Source organism: Triturus cristatus, chromosome 8, assembly GCF_964204655.1.
Source record: "Triturus cristatus chromosome 8, aTriCri1.1, whole genome shotgun sequence".
Taxonomy (NCBI): Eukaryota; Metazoa; Chordata; class Amphibia; order Caudata; family Salamandridae; genus Triturus; species Triturus cristatus.
Window position 1 is genome coordinate 1,049,052,490 of NC_140591.1, and position 12,188 is coordinate 1,049,064,677.

The following is a 12,188-nucleotide window of genomic DNA, read 5'->3' on the forward strand; positions in this document are numbered from 1 at the left end:
TCCCTTGAGTTCTAGAAAATAACTTGTGCCTCTCTACCACCAAATTAATTTTCTTGCCAACATGCTTCTCCAACTTGTTCACAACAACTTGATATACATTTTCATCCCCATCACTGTCCTCCCCATCCTGGGAAGACACTGATATGTTGTTATAAGTATTACGACCTTCAATTCTTAAATTATGAAGTAGAGTGTGTAGTTTCAGCAATGGGGAGAATGTTTCTTCCTCTATAGCAATGAGGTAGGACTTTAGTAGTCCTATTTATTGCTTCCAAGGTCAATTAGGTTCCCCTACCTCATTTAAGAAAGGGGGTGGTTGTGACATGTTAGCCACAGCTATGGCCAAGCAACTAGAAAGACAAATTTAATGGACTTGTTGCTTTGCAGTACCAAGAAAAAACGTATAAGGTAACTAAAAATAAAAACTGATTTCCGACACTAGGATGTGACCAAGAGTCACCTTCCCAATGTTACTAAAGTTCAATATGTCAGTACTCAGAAGGGACCAAACACTTACAATGTGTGGTGAAAAAGTTATATTCCTACTTAGCGTTGAGGCAGTTTCAGGAATGTAGATTTTAAATTGGGTGACTTAGATAAATTATTGTTTACTGCTTTGCCCATCAGCGGGAAGTGACAGGCAAAAACATCAACACTAAGCTGTACCTGTCAGGGTGACAGGAAGTAACCACAAACCAGCATCTGAAAAGGTAGGCATCAAGGTTCACCCAGAAATTGCAGATTGAAGCACACACATCCCACTGACAGACAGGCAACACAAAAGAGCTGTGCCCATCAGTGTGAAGAGAAGACAAGTGGATCCACAACAGACCTTTCGCCATGATGAGATCCATCTTAGAGCAGAGTTGCGGTGCATAAACCACAAAACACGTTTTCTGAGCACAATGCAGCATAAACTGACCGGCACTCAAAGACAGCATGTGCCCCTCATCATTAAGCATGGAAGCAAAATCCAACTTAGAGCTTAGTTGGCAATTCAGAAGCCACAAGGCATACAGGGAAGAAAGACAGAAGTACCTACAGAAATTCCAGAGGTCTTTCATGAGTACCTATGCAGATCTGTAGTCAGAAGATTTAGGGGCATATTACCAACAAGTTGCGATAATTATTGCAAAGCGCACTTAGCACTGTTTTTCTTATCGCCGGCTATCGCTGGATTTCATTGCCGTGATAGCACAGTATTATCAACGCTCATCTCAAAGGCGATAAGAGATCCAGCGATAGCGGCAAAAACACCCATTATTGCGAGGAATCCAGAGATAACTGAGCAGCGATAATAGAAAAGCTCGCTGATACGATAGTGTATACTTAACCATACAATCCACCTCCCATAGGCAATAAGGCTAAGTCAAGTTTTTTGCAGGCGTTAGAATCATGCGATAATGGGGGCTTAGCGTGACTTTTTTTATCGCTTTGCTGTTCAGGGGTCGCGTTGTTCATACCGCGATGTTGGTTTTGCGATCATTTCTCATGTTATCTTAGGAGGGAATGCCTACTTTGCATCTCATTAGCGATATCTATCGCTGTCATGAGATGCGTTTCAAAATCGGCTGTTAACATGCGCTAATGCATGTTAGCGGCGCCTTGATAATATTGAGATATCTCTTGAGAATATGCCCCACAATCTATTTGCCAGAATCCAGTCACAATTTCCTCAGTACCACCAAGGGGCCCTCAAAAGATCTATCTGAAAGGCAGATCTTGGAGCTACCCATATCTATGGTTGAACTTGGGACCCTGGTAAAAGATATGGCAAAGGGGAAAGCTGCTGGGCCGGATAAAATTCCTTTGGAATTTTATGCAGTATTTCTCCCAGAACTCATCAAAATATCATCTCTAGTGTTTTTTTAATGCCCAGAAGGACGGGGTTATAACCCCATCCGGGAAGACACTAGTAGTAGTAGTAATAAACTTTATTCAGTAGCCAGGTACCATCAAAGTATACAAACACATACCATTACAAAAATACCTCAGAGTGCATTTTAAAATATCTTTCATCCCAGTTCGTTTTTTTTTTTTTTTTGTAAAACAAATAGAAGTTATTCAAAATTCCTTCTCTTCCATTATTACTAGCACATAAAAACAAAATCTGTGGACAGGCTAGGCTATGTGCAAATAGAGCAAACACTTTAAAACATGTAACATTTACATTTCTACTTAATACATAAGATACATAAAATTGGCACAATTAAAATCAAACAATGGTTAAAAATAATTAATCGAAGCACTAAGAATCAAATTCAGTAATCTGCTACGTTTGTGCCAGACTGCCTGTAGAAATTTGCTCACAGCAATAACAATAACGGGAGTGGTATCACTTTTTACAATTCTAAAAGCCACTAAATATTTGATCAACTTCAAATTATGGCACAAAGGAATAATCCATTTCCAACGTGGGCCATGATAGTGAGGACAGAAAAATAGTATATGTACCTCATCCTCATCTTCCAGGCCAAATACTGGGCAAATACTGAGACTTGAAACCTTATGCCATTTACTAGTTAGAGATCTCAAGGGTAAAGTACCAAATCGGAAACAAATATAAAGGCTTTTAGCTAAAGGAGAGGAAACAAAATCTAAGAATTCCTCAAAACAGGAAAAAGGTTTCAAATCTAAAAATCTGTTTGTCAATGTACCTGCTTTTTGGTTTTTAAGATAACTGTCTTTGATATAAACCCAGTAGCTAGATTTCATAATATTAAGATCAATTTTGCAAATTTTTTCCGGGTTAGTCCATAATCTTGTTAAACCCAGCTAATTAAACCAATTGGAAACATGTTTGACCTAGGATATCGACTTGCCACCTCTAATAGAGAGCACTCAAACAAGCCAATCTCTAAATTCCCTTAACTCAGGGGTCAATCTCTAAGTTCCCTTAGTTCAGGGGTCACCCAAAGCAGAATCCAGTAAACAAGTGGTCTTAGAGAGGCTAGATCTGCAATTCTTTTGAGTCCTAAATCAAAGAACAGGGTAGTTAGCAGTTTACTGCTAGGAACAGAGACCAACCGTCTTACAAATCTATTTTCTGTTACAGTGAGTAAGGAAACATAAGCGCATCCCCATATCTCAGCTCCATAAAGCGCAGCCCCTCATGCCTTGCCGTGATAAACCTCTATAGCCAGCGAGACAGCATGAGAGCTTATTTGTCTATGCAATCTACTAATAGCATTTGCTCTATGCTCGAGTATTAACATGCTTTTCCACTTCAAGCTCTCCATTACCTTAAATAATCAAAGTTCCTCACCCTCTCCAGTGTTTCCTCCCTCGCGTGTATGACTATGTTTTTTGCTACTGCCTTCCCAACACCATGAACTTTGTTTTCCTAGCATTGAGCTCCAGACACACAGAAGTCTCTGAATTTGTCAACATGGAGCTGGAGTCCCATTGGAGTCTTGGAGATGAGAAGGGAGTCATCGGCAAATAAAAACATCGGTACCTTGCTGCTGTTCTGTGTAGGGGAATCATTTCTGAAGTTCTTCAGAATGTCAGCCACTTCGTTTATAAAGAGAGTAAAGAGCGTAGGAGCAAGGACACACCCCTGGGGCACCCCCCGCTGTATAGGAATGTGTTCGGTTAACTCTCCTGCGTGCCGCCCACACCCCAACTGAGCAAAGTTATTACTGTGCAACTTGGACATGAGATGGATCAGATTCCCAGGAACTCCCTTCCTATTTAGGATATGCCACAGGTTGGAGTGGGGGATGAGATCAAAAGCAGCCCTTATAACGCCACATAGAGCTTCTGTTGTTGAAGTAAAATATATTTCCAGTATAATGTGGCGAATCTGGAAACTTGGTCTATGGTGCTCTTCTTAGGGCAAAATCCTGCTTGAAGGGCTGACATGATGTTATTTGTGTCTACCCAATGTAACAACTTGTCCAGCAGTTGCCTTGCAAAGAACTTCTGGGCATTGTCAATTAGGCTAATTGGCCTATAATTAGAGGGCTTGCAGGCATTGCCCTTCTTTTATATTGTAACAATCTCCGCCCCTCTCCAGGAATCAGGTATCTCTCCCCATCGTTCTATAGCATTGGCAAGTAAATTAAAATAGAATGCCCAAATCTCAGGTTACGATATATATAAATTCCCAGGGATCTTATCAGGTCCTGGTGCCTTAGCAGTTTTTAACACAGAAATAGCATTAGCAGTGTCTTCTAAGCTAAAAGAAATAGCTGATCCATAAGATTCTGAGGTATCAGAACAAGAAAAATCCATAAAAGGTCCTGTGTTACCACAAGAACTTGGGGAGCATCAGTCGGTAACTCGCACAGATTAGAAAAATGAGATACCCACTTATCAGCTGATATATGATGTTGGTAGCTCCTCGCAGATTCTATTGTCCCAACTCTTTTAAACCTGCTTTAACCAGACTTTATAAGTATGCCTGGCTTGTGCTATCTGACTCCTTTCACCTCCTAGGACAGTAGTCCTTAGGAAACATTTGGCTTGTTTACAAGAAAGATCATAACATTTAATATTTTTCGCCAGAGCTGGCTTCTTGTTGGCTATTTCTTTATAGAACACCTGTTTCAGCTCTTCAAAGAGTAAGTTATGTATATTCAATATTGGGATTTTCAATTTGTTTATCCTTTCATAGTTTTTAAAATGATTGACATAAAGCCCATATATCCTACCCAGCAAAAGTGGGTTTTTTCATAACTTTGGGCCAGGAAACATAGAGTCTACAGTTGGATAAAACAGGTTCGGGCACGACAGTGTAACATGTATTTGTTACCCTAGCTAGTGGGGCTCTGACCAGTGACACTACCAAGGGATCATGATCAATGTCAGATCGCCTATCTACTCTCATGTCGGCTAAAAGTGGCCATAGCCTCACGTTTAGGATCGCAAAGTCAATGACACTTGCATAATTACCTCTTCTAAAAGTGGGTGCTTGATCAGGATCTGAGGTGGTGTGAACATTACATGCCCTCAGTCCACTGTCCACTATTATAAAGCCTAACTTACGTCCTGTTGCTGTAAAGTTAGTTTGTGGCTTCCCAGTTAGTTCTCTAATACCCCATTGTTCATCCTCCTCTTCTGTTACCTCACTGATATAAGATGATGGCTCATAGGATGTATTAACATCTCCGGTTAATAATATTTTTGAGTTTGGGTGAAGTGAGTCTAAAGTTTCTTTAAGAATAGCGAGAGTAGGGGATTCAATATTAACCGCAGTAGTTCTTACATAAATTTAAAAAGACCAAAGCCAGTACCGATGGTAACAAAGCAACAACCCCCATTAGGTCTAAGCATTCTAATTGTAATGAAGTACATGACTTAAATAAATTATTTTTTAGGAGAATCAAGAGACCCCCTGAAGCCCTCCCGAAATGTTCTGGTGGTTTGGCTTCCACACTATAGGTCATAAAACCATTAACAAGATTTTTTCTTGTTGCCAGGTCTCCTGAAACATAAAGACGTCATGCTTACTTATATACAGTAGCCAATCAGGGTCACCCAATTTGAGTGGAATCCCCGCCACATTCCAAGATATTAAACTAATATCGGTTTGTGTTTGAATGACCACAGGATCTGATATTTATGGAAGATTTAAGCTAGGAACCACAGGTATAATAGCTGGAGTACCATCCATTCTTGACCATCAGGACAAAGTCTGCCAGGGTACTCGCTAATCCTGCTCAGGCCTAAGGGGTCATCCGGAAGTGGTTCACCCCAGCCTCTTGCTCCATTCAAATTTGAAATCACACAATTTATGATTTCCACCACCCCTGTGTTTTTCCTCCTCCACTAGGGAGATCTAAGACATCACCAACAGGGTTATCTATCCCACATGCTGATATTGTGCTAGGGATTATACAAGTATTCCATACATGCTCATTACTCTGTCAATCAAATGCATTCAGATTAGTGACAGGTGCTAAGTGGCTAGCCTGCATAGTTAGATTGCGAGATTGCACTGAGAAACATTTAAGATTTCTAATGTTTGGAGGAGACAGTTTCAGCCTAATCCCAGATGTGTTGTTTCCCAAAAGATGGCAAGTGCGATGTTCGAAATTAATCAGGTTCTCCACTAGCTGTCTGTTTCACAGGGTGACCTGTATACAATCAAAGGCTACAATGTCTGAGGGACACCGCCTGGCTCCCAAAATGTCAGATCTAATCACTGAAAGGCATTTGCGCTTTGACCTCAACCAAAAATGTACTTTGTTAAGTAGTGCATCAGTGTCTTCATAAGCTCCAGGGTGTAGTTTAGGAACTCTTGTCAAGTAAATTAAAATTTTAAAATCTCAATTTGATCTTCATTGACTATTTACAGTTGGAGTTCTTGAGGGGTAATCTCGCTGGGAACAAAGGCAATTTCTTGTACATTATCCGGGTAGGTGGGAAAGGTTACATTAACACCGTCTACTCCACCCTTGACCAGTTTAACATTAGCGATCTTGCTATTAGACACTTCTTGATTTGAGAGCCTTGGGGGTTGCATAAACTGATTTACATTAGTGGCCCTTAGAGGTTGGGTGGCTTCCGATGCCTTTTTAGTCATTTGAATGGATGTTGAAGCAGCAGTGGATTTTTGTGCCCGTTCTGTGCCATTAGACACTGCTGCCGCTTTGGGAGAATGTTGATCTGTATGAGGTGTCGCAAACAGTTCAACTGGGCTTGTTTGTTTACAACAGCAAAGGGAGCTCATCTTTTGCATCAAAGAAACTTGATCCACTAATGAGACAACAATGATGCTAAGATGGTTCAGTTTTAAATGTAATGTTAGTAAAGTCTCAACAGATGTCCTGATGTCTTGTTGAGTCCTATTTTCAATTTGACCCACATGATTCATCCATGGCCCGGCCTGCGGTAAATGTGAATGTAACCTTCCGGTGCCCTCAGGAGATTGAAGAGGTGCAAATCGATTTTGACAAGGGATATTGGGAGCAATGATAACCTCCTGGAGAAACGGACATTGAGCACAGCTCAATTGTTCCGTAAATTCTGTTTCCTTATCTTTAGCCAGTAAGGAAGCTGTATCCTCTGCAAGTTCACGCTGGTGATGATCTGAAATAGCAGGATTTGCAGGTTGTACAGTAGTCAACTTTTGAGTTTTTTTGATTTTTTCATTTTCAAATATGGCCGAAACCTTTGGCACTTTATCCTTTCCCTTCCCCTTATCAGTATTTAATGGATTTAATAGAGACTCAACATCCTCAATTAATAAGTCGATGTCCGCCAGCGTTTTGATATCAGCATTTACATGCAAGTCAACTATCAGCTTCTTATGTCCTGGTTTCCTAGGTTTTTTTGCATTAATTTCAGCCGACGGGAGCTCACCAGCTTTCCTTTTGCCCATGTTGTAAATAAAAATGTTCCCCTAAGGACAACGTAACCCACAAAAGAAATACAAATAGAGAGAGAATGCGACTCACTCAGAAACGTTGAAGCCTGAAGGAGGTGTCAGGTTAATCTCTCACGATTCTTTTGGAATTCAGTTCCTTATGCGGAACCAGGTTATTACACCATTACATATTAAACAGGAAGAGAGCGTCAGCACAAGTTGTGCAACCTGCGAAATCCCGCAGTAGATACGCGCCCGTACCTATTTACCGAAGCCTTGAATACAAGCATCAGAAGGTAAACACCTTCCTTGGAGCTCTACAGAATGACATTTGAACTCCGAATTCCCTTTATTTCACCACCCACTCAACTTTCTTAAGGTCCTGACGAAAGCCCCCCGACACTTCGGGGCGAATTAAGGGCTGAAACATGTCGACCCATCACTCGGACTGACTGTGCAGTGGACTCATTATACGCCCTTTCTGCACCCCCCCTTTTTATTCTTTTCCCGTGCTCCAGACAAAAATAAAATACAGTCCAGGTAGCATGAGGAATTTACTTTTTTAATATTCTCTCACTTAACACGAGCACTTCATAACTGTTTTTATCTCTGATCACTACTGTAAATTTCCAGTGGTTCCCTCCGGGTGGAGGAAGCATAAATAAAACCCAATGATGATGCTGTCACGTTTTTAGAAAATTAGGCGGAGAATCAAGATATACCGCCTTACGAACCGCTTAAACGTGAATGAGGGTTTTTTTGAAGGAATAGATGAAAAACCGAATAACCCTGGAAAACGACATTACAGCATCATCACGATCAGGAATCTAAGTAAATACGAGCTTCAGCAGCACCCCAACTATATATGTTACAGATGGGGCCCAGCTCGGCCTCCTCTGGCCAGTGATGGGCAAGGACAGGCTGGCACTTGGCCTGGGCTTTGCCCGGGCGCGGCCCGCATGCATCCCGTGCAGTGGGAGCCCGCGGCGAATTTTAAATCGCCTCCCGGCGCTGCTGATGACAATCGCAGTAACTGCCCGCGATGCAGCCTGGATCTTGAGGTCTCTTTGGCCGTGTCCTTGCCCCAGTAGCAGCAGAAGTAGTAGTGATAGAACGGGCATCCCACGCTGCGGGAGCCCACAGCGATTTTTAAAGCACCTCCTGTTGCTACTGATGAAGTACGCGATAACTGGCCGTGATGTAGCCTGGATCTTGCTGTCTCTTTGGCCCTGCCCTGGCCCCAGTAGCAGCAGAAGTAGTGGCAATAGAATGGGCGTCCCCGTCATCTCTAAAAAAAAAGGGTAAGCCCCCACTAAATCCCGGGTCGTATAGACCAATTTCTCTTATAAAGGCAGATGTGAAAATGTATGCAAAGATATTGTCAACAAGATTAACTAAAGTAATAGCAACCTTGGTCCTCCCCCATCAGCATGGCTTTATTCCAGGCAGGGGCACTGAATATCATGTACGCAGGGTAGTAACACTGCTAGATGTAGCATAAGGGACTAAATTGCCACTTGGCTGGTATTTTTTGATGCTGAAAAAGCGTTTGACCAAGTCTCTTGGGATTATCGGTGGGAGGTATTAAAATGGAAGGTACTTGGCAGGGATTTTGAAGGTCTGTCAAAGCCCTATATCAGGCACAAAAGTAAAGATACAGGTAATGGGTAAGAGCTCAAATCAAATTGGCATTACAAGGGGGACAAGACAGGGGTGCTCTTGTTCACCTCCATTGCTTGTTTTGTACATTGATCTGTTTATAAGCCGTTTGGAGCCAAATTCAAAGATCCAGCCAGTAATCTCCTTCCAAGGGTAATACAAGGTTCTAGCATATGCAGATGATGTGGTTGTGTTAATGCCAGACCCCGGTAAAGCCATAAACCTGATGGAAGGGGAGGCATGCAGATTCAGGGTAATATCTGGATATCATCTCAATGAGGGTAAGACACAAATTGTTAGTAGGGAAGGTGGATCAGGGGACCACCGTTGGGTGGGAGAATCAACATATCTGGGAGTGGCTCTAACGCCTGATGTTGGAAAGATAGCCTAATTAAATCTGGCCCCATTATTTAATAAAATTAAGCTGGGTTTACATAGAATAAATAACTTACAGCTAACTCTGGACGGTAGGTGCAATGGATTCAAGATGGTGGTACTCCCAAAATCTTTTTATTTATTCAGAACTATTCCCCTGGAGATTAATAAGAACTGGATAACTAAGCTGAATAGTCTGTTCAATAGCTTCGCATGGCAGTTTAAGCAACCGCGACGGGCTTCCAAATTTATGATTTTACCAACTGACAGAGGAGGGAAGGGAGTGCCTAGTATTGTATGATAATATTGGACATTTGTGATACTGGAGAACATTAATAACTGCAAATAGCTGGGAGGCAAGCCAGTCTGAAACATCATCAATATATCAGCTCAGTACAGATGTGAGAGGATACTTTCTGATGAATATAGAGAAGAGTTTCTACAAAAAACAAAGTTTAAACAAAGTTTAAAACAGTTGACGCAGACTTCACAATATGGTGTAAGATCAAAAAGCGACATCATATCACCAAAATAAATCGATAAACCCTTTGTGGGATGCAACAATTTTACCAAATATATTTCAAGATGGCACCTATAATCGATATAGGGCTTGTGATGTTTTAAAATTTGGGGATCTTTTAAACAATGAACAGCTCTGCTCATTTACACAGCTGCTGGCAAAGTTTGGTCTAACTAAGGAAAACATTTTTAAATATCTGCAGATTCATGATTACCTCGGTAAGCTCGATGATAACCAATGGTCAGGTGCTAAGTATCCAATAATAGATATAATAAATCAGGGTGGACGTATTGGTCCTATTTACAGGGCCCTGATAGGTGATCATCCAGATGATATCGAACTACAGAACCTGATGTGGGAAGTAAGGGTAGGGTCAAAGGGACCACTTTTGGAAACTTCTCTGGACCTCTGTAAGGAGACGCTCCTGATGGCCAGCCTCAGGAGACAATATTATAAAATGACTTTTGATTTATACTATACGCCCAAAAAGTTATTTAAAAAGGGAAGGAGACCGTATTCCAAACGTCAGAGATTTGGCGACCAGAAGCTGCTATTGTGCACATGTTTAGTACTTGCCCCCGGGCGGCTAATTATCTCAAAGAGATCTCATGTTTTTTGGGAAAGATCTTAAATCAAAAATATCAAAAGAGGAATGGATCACTTGTACCTGAGTAACCAGGGTTCAATGTACTTGGCGTCTTTTAAAAAAAAAAACATTCACGTGCACAGGCTGTGAGGCAGTATATCTTGGTTCTCCGCCTTGTTAAAAATGTGACAGCATCATCATTGGGTTTCTTTTCTTGTATACTTCCCTCCACCAGGATTAAAAAACACTGGTTATTACAGTAGTGATCACTGCTGTCACGTTTTTAACAAGGCGGAGAACCAAGCTATACCGCCTCACGGCCTGTGGACGTGAATGAGGGTTTTTATTAAAAGCCAGCAAGTACATTGAACCCTGGTTACTCAGGTACAAGTGATCCATTCCTCTTTTGATATTTTTGTATTACGACAAGGACGCTGAATGGATCACAGCTCCTTCTTACTCCCCCTTTTTGATTAAATAAAGATCTTAATTCAACATATTAATATAACATCACAAGTAATTCTCTTGGGGGTTAGTGAGGAACTGTATAGGGGTGAATTTGATCTTTGTAGCAATGACTATGGCACGAATGTGTCTGGCAACTAGATGGTCAATCTAGTCCATCTGACATTTATTGAGTGGAAATCACAATTTTTGGCAATGCATAATATGGAGAAAAGCCTCTATAAGCAAAAAGGTAGAAGCGCACAGAAGCGGGGTAGCCTGATCTGGGCTTCAGTTGATTAATGGTTGGAAACTGTGAATAGGGGTCTAAAAAATATAACAAGGGACAAACTTAGGAACCTCAGGAAAACAGGATCACCTCTCCACATCCTGTATTATCTAGGCCTGGTTTTGAATTTTGCTGAATAATATTTAAGAGGGGATTATTTTGTTCTTAACTCTCTTCTTAGTTTTATAGCTCTGATATTGAACGATTTTACATGTAAAAGCTCATAAGTCAATGGTGTTTTAAACATTTTATCCTCGAAATAAGAATCTATTACTGTTTGCACTTTAAGATTTCTAATGTATATTGCCCTAAAAGGACTTCCGGGAGCCATTAGTATGCCATGTATTCTAAATCACTGCTATTTATTTTGATTTTAATTTGCTTTGTCATTCAATCTCTGTATTTATGAAATACGTTGATGGATTGCCTCTGTTTGTCTTGCTGAATAATATAATTATATATGAATTGGTACTTCTACCTAATTAAAAAATAATAAAAAAAATATAAGCCAAAAGGCACGTTTCAAGGCACAGGACACTATGGACTGACCGGAAACAAAGACAGCTGTGTCTGTCGGTGCGAAGTGGGAATAAGTAGATAGCCAACAGACCTACCACCTTAAAGAGATCCAGGCTAACGCAGCCAGCGGTGCAGGAATCAAGAGGCTCGTTTCAGAAACTATCGGAGCAGCGCCAGTGAGACGACTCCCATCCGCTGGCACCCACCCGTCTGGAAAAAGCTCTCTGGGGCACGGACAGCCCACAACGCCTCACCAGATAGTGAGTGCACAAATGAAACACAGTCGCCTAAGAATAACCCAGCACCTCAAGCTGGTGCAGAGCACAGACCTCCCACCAAAACCATGGCCCAGACGCCAGGCACTTCCTCAGCAGTTCCAGGAAGATTATGTTTCTGAAATAGAAGGGAAAATTACTGACTACCTCAACCGCAACTACCAGCGGGAAAGCTTAGCCAGGGGAAAATTAAACGACGAGCTAGCTGG